Consider the following 12,496-nt stretch of genomic DNA (forward strand, 5'->3'; position numbering starts at 1 on the left):
CAAACTCCCCAATTTTTTTCCTCCCTATCATCAAAGTAATTTATTTTAGCCGTCTGAGAAATGACTACTGGAGTTTTCAACAAAACTTTATTCGAAAGCTCAAGTTGCAGCATACAGGTTTATCAGACACGTCTGCCCACATCGGTGGTCAGCGCTGAACTAACGCGCGCAAAGGAAAAACCGAGCGAAAACAACTGCACTCCCGAGTCATGTGACCACGGCTTCCGAACGCCGGGTTCGATATCTTCGTGCGCTAGCAGGCGCCGCTACATGGCCCCCCCCCCCAGAATCCGTGGTATGGAAACGCGCGGGTAAACGGACGGTACGACTGAAACATGTAGTCCGAGGTCACAGGGTGAGCGTAACATTTGGGACCGGTAAAACAGTACCGGAGGGACGCAAAAAATGCAAACGAGGGACGGGCGTAACAAAGGGGACCGGAGAAACATGACCGGGGGTAACAGGTGCAGAGGGCAGCAAACCAACAGGTGGACGTCCTCTACGCCGTGGAGTAACCACTGTCACTGGGCTATCCTCGTCAACGTGTGCAGGCTTAAGGCAGCTCACAGAGACGAACTCCTCCTTACCACCCATGTCCAACGTGAACGTCGAGACACCAATACTGAGCACCCTGTACGGCCCCTCGTACATCCGCTGTAATGGCGAGCGATGAGCGTCTCTGCGGAGAAAAACATAAGCACAATCCCGTAACATAGTAGGAACATGTACCGAAGATGAACCACGCCGGGAATTTGGAACCGGGACCAAAGCGCGTGCCCGCTCGCGAAGGTCTGCCAACAACTGTGAGGTGGAAACCTCCTGTTCCGGAGGGACAGGCAAGAAATCCCCGGGAACCTGCAAAACCGAACCATAAACCAACTCGGCCGAGGAGGCTTTGAGGTCCACCTTAGGCATTGTCCTGATGCCAAGATGGACCCAAGGTAACTGGTCGACCCAATCAGGGCCGGTGAGTTGGGCCATTAACGCCGACTTAAGGTGCCGATGGAACCGCTCAACCAACCCGTTGGACTCCGGGTGATAAGCGGTAGTCTGGTGCAGCTTCACGCCATATAGCTGCGCCATACCACACCACAATGAAGACGTGAACTGGGCCCCCCTATCGGTGGTAATATGTGAGGGGACCCCAAAATGAGCGATCCACTGGGATACCATGGCTCTCGTGCATGCATCAGCAGAGGAATCCGCCAATGGGATTTCCTCCTCCCACCTGGTAAACCTGTCTACGATAGTCAGTAAGTGGGTAGCCCCGCGCGAACAAGACAAGGGACCTACATGGTCTACATGGATGTGCAGGAACCTGCCGTCCGGGACGGCAAAATCCTGGGCCAGCTGGTGCACATGTCTCTGCATTTTGGAGGTCTGGCATGGGATGCAGGAACGAGCCCATGCAGCGACTTGCTTCCATAACCCGTGCCAGACGAACTTCGCCACGACCAAGGCAGAGGTGGCGCGAATGGACGGGTGCGCCAGGCTGTGGATGGTGTCGAAGATCCGACGTCGCCAAGCTTTACCGTTGGAAATATCACGAAGGACTTGCGTGCCAGAGGCGCCACATTGCACTTCGACCAGCTTCAGTCCTGATTCAGCATTGCGATAAATCTCCATACCGGCATCTGCCCGTCGGGCGGCTGCCAGCTCCTCGTAATCAACGCCGAGACTAAGTGCTGAAACTTCGGGCAGCGCTGGACGGGACAATGCGTCGGCCACAACATTCAGCTTGCCTGCCATATGCCGAATGTCAGATGTGAATTCGGAAATATAGGCAAGGTGCCGTTGCTGTCTGGCAGACCAAGGGTCAGAAACCTTGGACAAGGCGAAAGTTAACGGCTTGTCATCTGTGAATGCAGTGAAAGCGCGCCCCTCCAGGAAATAACGAAAATGGTGGATTGCTAGGTAAAACGCAAGGAGCTGTCGAAAGCGCTGTATTTAACTTTGGGGGCTCGCAGTTGTTTGCTGAAAAATGCCAGCGGTACCCAGCGATTACCTGCCCACTGCTCGAGGACGGTGCCTACCGTGACTTTGGAGGCGTCCACAGTGAGGGCCGTTTGGGCTGATGCCCTAGGGTGAACCAGCATAGTGGCGTTGGCCAATGCGGTCTTAGCCCCCTCGAAAGCTTTCTGTGCCTCTTCGGACCAGGCCAGGTCCTTGGGCTTACCAGCCAGGCATTGGAACAATGGCCGCATGATGGTGGCTGCAGACAGGACAAAACGGTGATAAAAGTTAACCATCTGGATAAACTCCTGCAGACCCTTGACCGATAATGGCTTGGGGAAAAGACGGATAGCGTCGACTTTCTCAGGCAGTGGTTGCGCTCCCTGAGAGGTGGTGCTATGCCCTAAAAATGAGATGGAGCGCAGACCGAACTGGCACTTCTCGGGGATGATCACCAACCCATGTTTGTGCAGCTGTTCGAAAAGTAGGCGGAGGTGCTTGGTGCGCTCTGCCTGCGAGTGGCTGGCCACCAGGATGTCATCTAGGTAGATGAAAATAGACGACAAACCCCGGCCGACCTGGTCCATTAGCCTCTGGAATGCCGGCACTGCGTTCTTCAAACCAAAAGGCATTCTGAGCCACTCGAAAAGGCCGAAAGGGGTAATCGTGGCCGTTTTAGGGACGTCGTGGGGGTGGACCGGGATTTGATTATACCCGCGGATAAGGTCAACCTACAAGAAGTTGGTCGCACCTTCCAGATGGGCCGAGAAATCCTGGATGTTCGGGACTAGATACCTGTCGGCTGAAAACACCTGTAATTGCCGCAAGGTCTCCAACCCCTGGACGCTTTGGGCACCATGTGTAATGGGAAAGCCCAAGGGCTATCCGACCACCGGACAATCCCCATGTCCTCCATAAGTTGGAACTCATGCGATGCGCAGTTTATCGGGCGGGAGGGCGCAAGCGGGTGGGTACCGGCGGACCCTCGGTAGGAATTTGGTGGACCACGCCATGATGTGGCGCAGCCCCGTCGAACCGGGGCATGGGCTACCCTGGAAAGTCGGTGAGCAGGGCTACGAAAGGTTGCTGGATCTCAGCTACCTCCACGTGTTGCAGCAGGGGCTTTGACGGGTTGCGCGGCTTGGCAGGTCGCGGGTCCGACACAGGGATCATGCGACCACCCCGTACATCGATTAACAGGGAGAACGTGCGCAAGAAATCGGCAACCAGGATCAGTTGGCGGGAGTCGAAATTTAGTTTTGGGGCCCGCATGCCGTAGGTGCGAATATCGCTCCCGTTAACGGCCGAGAAGACAGGTCCCACATTACCAGCACGAACGTCTCGGGCGCTTGGAGGCAGGATACTGACATGGGCACCGGAGTCCACCAGGAAACGGTGGCCGGAATGGCGATCACGGACAAAGAGGCATACGTCGGGGCCGATCGCTTTGCCTCTATGGACGATCGGCCTGGGCGTTTCCTGGAAATGAACAAGGGCTCCGACATCTTCGGGCGTCTGTTCCATATCGTTGGTGTTAGTAGCACCATCTGCGTTGACTGTAGACCACTGGCCGCGGCAATTCGTCTTCGACGCTGGGCTGGGTCTCTTCTCCTTCCCGATGTCGGTTCGGCTGCACTCGTTGTATGACCATGGGGCGGGCGACAGCGTGTATGTCCAGCCGTCTGAGCGCCGACAGCTCGTCAGCTCCTTCCACGAGCCGCTGCGGGTCGCTGAAATCGGCTCCCGCTGGCATCAGCTGTACTTCGTCGGGCATCTCCTCTAAGAACGCCTGTTCGAAAAGCACGCAGGTGCGGCGCCCGTACATCAGGGCCAACATCTTTGCCATGATCGTCGATGGCCTTCGGTCGCCGATGCAGTCCCTATGTACCAGTCTTGCCACCCTGTCTCAACGGGAAAGGCAGTAGGCGTGAAATAACAGGGTCTTCAACCCTTCGTACTTGCTGCTGAACGGAGGGTCTCTGATAAAGGGCAACAGCCTCGAGGAATAGCTCCTACCACATGTAATTACATGGTGTCGTCGTGGTTGATGCAGTGTGGATGAAACTGTGCCTCCACATGGGCAAACCACACCTGAGGTTGATAGGCCAAAAGGCTGGCAGTTTAAAGGCCGGTGAGCCCTGCCTCGTGCTGGCCAATTCTGCGGGAACACTCTCTTCCTGCATAATTCTTCTTGTCTAACGACGGCTAGACAGGTCGGGGTCACCAATTTAGCGGTCTGAGAAACGACTACTGGAGTTTTCAACAAAACTTTATTCGAAAGCTCAAGTTGCAGCATACAGGTTTATCAGACACGTCTGCCCACATCGGTGATCAGCGCTGAACTAACGCGCGTAAAGGAAAAATCGCACAAAAACAACAGCCCCTCCCGAGTCACGTGACCGCGGCTTCCGTACGCCGGGTTAGATATCTGCGTGCACTAGCAGGCGCCGCTACATTATTGACAATTATTTTAAAGCATTAGTAGAGAGATGAAGGAATGGAGTGGGACTACATAGATTGTACTTTTGAAAGCTTTCACAACTTAGATGGGCTGAGTTTTATTCTGTTTTGTACAGTTCTGTAATCCTGTACTTTGATATAAACCATCAGTGTTTTGCAATACTTCTGCTGGTTATTTTCATTGACGCGTGGTTGTCTTACACCCCACTGTGTTCCTTTCCACACTGATGAACTGCTGTCTGAAAAATAGGACAAACACATCCTCAAGTTGTCTAAGTGAATCGTTCACAGCTCGATCACTTTCACTGCTAAATATAATGCAGTGTTCTCACTGAAGATGTGACTGCAGTTCTTCTTACAGCAGCCAGTATTCTCTGCTAAAATCCCACTTTACTGGTCCTAGATGCTTCCCGTCTGCTTACTTTTGTATCTTCTTTCTAGACCTGGTAGGATAATGCTAATGCTCTCTTTATGTGATGTGTCCACATCAGTTTGATACATATGTATTTATTAGATGTGAATTTAACAAGAGTTGCATACAATTTACTTCCTGACTAGTTAAAACTTTAACCTGTTGTTTGGTTTCTTTAAAGAAAAAAATAGGTCACAATTAAATGTAATGTGCAGCAATTGGATGATCGAAGCATTATCTCTACAAAAACAGTCCATACGCACAAATAAATCTGTTGAAAATACTAACAGGAAAATCTGGAATTCACACACAACTCTTGGGAGAGCAGAACACTGTGAAGTTCAGCTTTTCCAAGTGTTCAGAGAGCATTCTGTCTTAAAACCATATGAACATTCTAAATCCCTTCCAGCAACTTGCTGATGGCCTCTGGATAGGTGTCTAGAGCTCATAAGAATGATAGGGAATCTTACTGAAGCATCTAAAAATCAGAAAGGGGTTGACAGACAAGAAAATGAACACAAAAAGCTGGAGTAACTCAGCAGGTCAGACAGTAGCTCTGGAGAAAAGGAATAGGTGATGTTTCGGGTCAAGACCCTTCTTCAGACAGAGTCAGGGGAAAGGGAAACGAGATAGTGGTGTTGGTGGGATCGCTGCAAGCCGGCGCCCTGTCAGCAGCGTGTCCATGTTTTTCTACTTTTTTTGTTTTTTAATTATGTTTTACAGTATGTTTTTAATGTTTCTCGGTGTGTTTTGTGTGGGGGTGGTGTGGGGAGCTAAGGGGGAAACCGCTTCGGTCACCTCCTCCACGGAGAGGCGACTTTTCCCAGGTCGCCTCCCCTGTGGCCTAACAGCAAGGATTGGCGCGGCCTTTCCCGGCTTCAGCGGCGGGCGCAGTGTGGACTCGGCGTGGAGCGGGCGAGCCCTCGCTGGGGCTCGCTGGAGGGGAGCGCTCCGTTTCGCTGGCCCGCGGCAGCCGGCAGACTGAAGCCGCGGTCTGCAGAGCTCCAGCTGGCGCGGCGTCTGCAGCCCGGGATCCCTCGTGGGGGATCCAGGGGGAAGAAGAAGCTCCGAATGCCGGCCTGCGGCCAACTTCTACCGCGGGCCCGGCGTGAACTTACCATCACCCCTGGAGGGGAGCTTCGACCGCCGGCCCTGCAGTCTGCGGTGCTTCTGGCTGTGGCACGAATTTTAAATCTTCGACCGCCGGCCTGCGGCCTACAGCAGCCAGGGGAAGAGCCGATTCTGGATTTACCTTGACTTTTACCTTGTCCTTTATCATCTGGACGCCCGCAGCGACGGCTGCGGAGGGTTGAGGTCCCGACCACGGGGGAAAATGGAGGAGGACTGGCCAATTTATGTGCCTTCCACCACAGTGATGAATGCTGTGGTGGATGTTTGTGTTAAATTTTTATTGTGTTTGTGTGTTCTTTATCATTGTACCGCTGCTGACAAATTCATTTCACTTGCACTTTATGTGCAATGTGACGAATAAAACTGATTGATTGATTGATTGATATAGTCAGTGATATAGAGAGATATAGAACAAATGAATTAAAGATATGCAAAAAAGTTACGATGATAAAGGAGACAGGCCATTGTTAGCCTCAGACTAACATTTATGGGCCTGTCCCACTTACGCAACTTTTTCGGCCGCTTCCGGCGCCCGTCATAGGTCGTTGCAGGTCGCCGAATATTTTCAACATGTTCAAAATTCAGCGGTGACCAGAAAGATACTATGACTCTTTGTACGACTGAGGAGACTACTCACGACCATACAGGTGACACCCTGGAGACAAGTCATGGGGTGAAGCCTGTATGGTCATGAGTAGGCACCCAAAGAGTCGTACCTTGTTCTGGTCGCCGCTGGATTTTCAACATGTTGCGGCAATGATGAGGGCCGGCAATTTGCCAAAAAAATTGCATAAGTGGGACAGGCCCATTATATATTTAGCAGTGAAAGGAATCGAGCTATGAACTATTTTCTCAGTTGGCATCAGACAAGATGCAGGGATAATGTTTCTGTTGACCAGGGTGTCCAGTACCAGTATTAACAATCACTAACCTAATGGTCAGTCAGGACTCAGGTAGCAAGACATTACTTAATTTACAGGCTTGAAAATCTTTGGAATTCATTATCTAAGATATTGCCACTAAGATAGTTGCCATCAAGGAATCAAGCTCAGAAATCACTCTGCACAACCTTTACTCCAACATTAACTCAGCACTAAACTATGATGGACTAGCATAAGTTGCATTACATACTTTGGCTTGTATTGACATGGTCTGGTCACCTGCTATAACTGATCATTTAGAGACAAAATGCTGGAGTAACTCAACAGGACAGGCAGCACCTCTGGATAGATGGAATGGGTGACGTCACCCATTCCTTCTATTCAGAGATACTGCCTGTCACACTGAGTTACTCCAGCATTTTGTGTCTATCTTCAGTGTAAACCAGCATCTGCAGTTCCCTCCTACACATAACTGATAATTTACAGTATTGCTGTTTATTGTATATGTATTGTTATGTTGGTGTGGTAATGTGCCTGTGAAGCTCTGGCAAGCAAGCATTTAATTGTTCTGGTCCCAATATATATGATAATTAACACTTTTGACACCTGACTTGAATAATCAGGACATGTAAAAAGATAGTTTGGGAATGAAAGCCTGTTCTGAAAGAATGTTGGATCTTGCCTGTTCTGTTAAGAGCATATTATCATAATGTTTGTGGAATTATTCCACATGGAGGAGAGCTTGGATACTGATGAATGGAAGGACAGTAAATAACATTGACCTGGCTTTCGCTTTGGCCATGTCCAAGTTCATACTAGATGATCTACTCAGATTTATTCTTAAGAGTATTTACGTTTTAACAATTTGATGCTTCAGACTTGACGTAATATCTGAAGTTGATGTTAAACATCAACCACCTTCCTTTGGATATGGAATTATGATTAAAAAAATAGCAGATCACTATCCTTAAAGGACATTAATAAAAAATATATATCAGCAGCTCCCGAAGATAGACACAAAATGCTGGATTAACTCAGCAGGACTGGCAGCATCTCTGGAGAGAAGGAATGGGTGACATTTCGGGTTGAGACCCTTCGTCACACTGACGGGTATGTCTAATTTGAAGAAGTTAGGTCTTATTTGAATAAGTTAGGTCTTTATTCTCTGGAGCGCAGAAGGTTAAGGGGGGACTTGATAGAGGTCTTTAAAATGATGAGAGGGATAGACAGAGTTGATGTGGACAAGATTTTCCCTTTGAGAATAGGGAAGATTCAAACAAGAGGACATGACTTCAGAATTAAGGGACAGAAATTTAGGGGTAACATGAGGGGGAACTTCTTTACTCAGAGAGTGGTAGCGGTGTGGAATGAGCTTCCAGTGGAAGTGGTGGAGGCAGGTTCGTTGGTATCATTTAAAATAAATTGGATAGGCATATGGATGAGAAGGGAATGGAGGGTTATGGTATGAGTGCAGGCAGGTGGGACTAAGGCAAAATAATTGTTCGGCACGGACTTGTAGGGCCGAGATGGCCTGTTTCCGTGCTGTAATTGTTATATGGTTATATGGTTATATGGTTATAAGTTCTCCTCTCTTCATCAAGGTATGTCTACCTATCAGCAGCTCCCTTCATGATACTAGAGGGAACTGGGAATGTCAAATAACAAGGCAAATGAACATTATTTGATAATCATATTATGCAAATAAAATTTTCTTACACCTCTTTATCTACAAAGCGGAGAGCTTCTAATAATGTTTCCAAAGATGGGCAGGCATTTACTTCTTTCCCCTTTACCAAGGACTGTATCAACATTTGAGAGCCATTGATCATCAACCAAACTGATACACACACAACACTACATGTGTTACACAACTCTTCCAGTGTTGAAAAAAATAGAAAGGGAGAAACAGAGCCAAAATAATCATTTATAGGGTTGAAGTCATGCTATGATGATCATAATATTGATTATTTTTATTAAAAGAGACATCATCCATTTCGACCGTTAATCACCCATGCCACATTTTCTACATGTAATGTAATATAAATACATTTTTTCTACAAAAGCGGAGAGCTTCTGGTAACTTTACCAAAAGTGGGCAATATTTTTTTTTCTTTACAGTGGATTGCAAAGGACAAAATATAATGAAATACATAATATAATCTGATCTGATCTGATAATACAATCTGATGACTCAAGTAAGATCTGACTGCAATCACTTTACCATTTTAGCAGCTCCTTACTTCTCCTTCTGCCCCCAACCCCCAACCGCCCCCCCCCCCCCCCCCCCCCCCCCCCCCGCCAATGGAAGATTCTAGAAACAGAGAACAGAATAAAACTCCAATTTTTTTCTCTCAAAGGTTTGTGAGCTTTTGGAATCCTTGAATATGAGAGCAATAGATTATTAATCAGTGAATGAATTAAACATTATAAGGAAAGGACAGAGAAATGGACATGAGGTAAGTTGGATCATCAATGACCATACTGAATTGCAAAGAAGCTCTTGGGACCAAGTGGCCTACATCTATTCCCATCTTTTATAATCTTATGATCCTTCACACCATTTTCTGCCTTTCCTTTCCTATTTGGAAAGTGGAGTGATGTCTGGTTATTTAACTGACTCTGGTACTCTGAGGTATTTCCTATGAGCATCTCGAATAGATGTGTGCTGTGAACTGTGGCCCATAATTTGTGAACAGCACCAGGAAAACCACATATTTTGATCTTTCAAAAGATTGTTGGCAAACACATTGCTAAGAGGTTTATCTTTCAAAAATTTCAAAAGTAATCATGCATCAGCAGATATAATTGTTCACCTTTCTGAAACTGATCTGACATGATTTTTGCCGACTGCCACTTGGTGAACTTGGATGCAGTTTCTTGCCCAGAGTAGGTGAATCGAGGACCAGAGGGCATATATTTAAAGTGAAGGGGAAAATATTTAATGGGAATCTGAGGGGTAACTTTATCACACAAAGGGAAAGTTTCACCATAACAAATGAATTAAAGTAGGATCAGAGATCAATATTAAGCATTGGCATCTGTTGCAAATATGTCCTTCATCTATCTCTCTTTTACTTGAGACCGTTGTTTGAATGAACTCCTGGGTGGTCACTCACATTCTACCCTCCAATTTCATCATTTATGTCTTCACTCGAACCAAGTCACAGTCAAATAATTCCCATGTGCTGATCCAGACTAACTTCTGGCCTCACGTCTCCTGTGCTCCATAATATCTTCTATCCCTCTGGTACTCTGAGGTATTTCATTCTATTCTCCTAATACTGGTCGCCTGCTCGTCCTTGATTTTAATCACCTGGCCTTTGAGTAATAAACTGTTAAATATCTAAGATGAGTGTTCCCTCCTTAGCAGCAGTTCCCTCCTCTGCCTCACACTCCTCCTTTAAAATACTCCTTAAAGCCTCTCTCTTTGTTTCAACATTTGGTCATCCCTAACATCTTGATTAGTACAGGTGTCCGAGGTTATGGGGAGAAGGCAGGAAAATGGGGTAAGGAGGGAGAGATAGATCAGCCATGATTGAATGGCGGTGTAGACTTGATGGACCAAATGGCCTAATTCTACTCATATTCCTTGTGACATCTCTTTAGGCAGCACAGAATCACTGCTCTTTATGAAGCACCTTAAAATAGTTTTTCATGCTAAAAATCTTGCATATATGGAAATAATCAAGTTGTTTGTGGTTGAGGTCAGTAATCTTGATTTCATAATCACAATCTCCATTGTATTTCTCTCCATCTGACCACTCTTGGATTCTATATATGCCTGAAATCAAACTCTTCTGTGCCATTAATATATCTCTTCCAGAGTTGTCAGATTTTTCCCGGAAAGGCTGCATGGAATAAAGCCTATGTGAATTTTCATACTATATATTTATTTTTAATACAAATCTAGTCACTATAGTACTTCCTTATGTTTTTAAGTTTACCAACAACCAGTATAAATGACATTGCAAACTAAATCTGTCAAGACTTGCAAGATGAAACACTTGAGTTTGATATTTTTTGTATCAATCATGTTACAGCAACACATTGTCAATAACACCATCCGTCCAAAACCATGTTTTGTTTTGATGTATTTAAAAAAAACAAGTCTAATTGCTTTTAAAATGCATTGCCTTGAGAAATACTTATGTACATAGGTTTAATGGCAAGAGATACCATATATTTCTCCTCAGGCTTTATTTACATAATTGGTGTGTGATGTTTACTACTTCCACAAACCATCATATCATTGCCTGCAGAAGGGTCTCGACATGAAACGTCGCCCATTCCTTCTCTCCAGAGATGCAGCCTGTCCCGCTGAGTTACTCCAGCTTTTTTTGTCTATCTTTGGCTTAAACCAGCATCTGCAGTTCCTACATATCATTGAGTGCATTAGCCTTCACCATAGGCATTGCTTTATTTATCCTCATATCTCCCAAACATGCCTTAAAGAACAATAGCAACTGAATCTCTGTGGATTCAACACTTTATTTCTTATCTCCTATGTACTTGACTGCAAATAATTTATACCTTATCGTGAAGTATATCACTTAATATTAGTCTATGCAGATTAAAAAATACTGCAAAATTAAATCAGATAAAGGTGAATTGTTATCATTACCTAAAGATATTAATAAAAGATTTGCCCAATTTTATCAAAACTTATATACATCCAAAACCTCAGCAGATAACACTAAAGTCATATATTTTTTGGATAATTGTAACCTCAAAAAGCTTCATCTGTCAGAACAAGAGGATTTAAGGGCCTGTCCCACGAGCATGCGACCTGCATGTGTCAAGCGCGACCTAAAGGGCCGGTCCCACCAGCATGCACCTGCATGCAGCAAGCGTGACCTAACGTGGACGTTTGAGCTGTACGGCCTCACGGGGCTGGTCCCACTTCAATCGCCGGAACCGTATGGAGTTGTGCGGAGCTGGTCCCGACATCGCGCGGGGCTCCGAAAAACTGACAGTGTTTAAAAATTGCACGTGGCAATGGCCTGCCGGCCCGCAGCCGCCTCCACACCGTGTCACTCACTCGACCTCCGTGCAGCTCCCGCTTCACGTTAGGTCGTGCTTGCCGCATGCAGGTGCATGCTGGTGGAACCGGCCCTTTAGGTCGTGCTTGCCGCATGCAGGTCGCATGCTCATGGGACAGGCACTTTAGGAGCTCAGGTCTCATTTAAAGAAATAGAAGGACAATAAATTCACTAAAGAACGGTAAAACGCCAGGACCTGATGGATTTAGTAATGAATTTTATAAAAGATTTTACGAGATAATCTCACCACACTTACAAAAACTGTACACACACGCTTTTAAAGAACAAACACTACCCGAAACATTAGCCGATTCAACTATTACACTCATACCTAAAAAAGATAAAGATCTAGAAGACCCTAGTTCATATAGAGCCATCGCACTGTTAAATACAGATCAGAAAATATTAGCGAAGACCGTAGCGAGAAGATTGGGTAAATATGTTAATAAATTAATAAATGCGGATCAAACCGGGTTTATACCCAAGAGATATTCATTTAGCAATTTGAGATGTTTGCTTAATATAATGCATTCATATAAAATTGAAGAAGAAGACGTATTACTTATTTCATTGGATGCAGAAAAAGCATTCGACCAAGTGGAATGGGATTACCTCTTCAA

This window comes from Amblyraja radiata, chromosome 6 (genome assembly GCF_010909765.2).
Source record: "Amblyraja radiata isolate CabotCenter1 chromosome 6, sAmbRad1.1.pri, whole genome shotgun sequence".
NCBI classification, from domain to species: Eukaryota; Metazoa; Chordata; class Chondrichthyes; order Rajiformes; family Rajidae; genus Amblyraja; species Amblyraja radiata.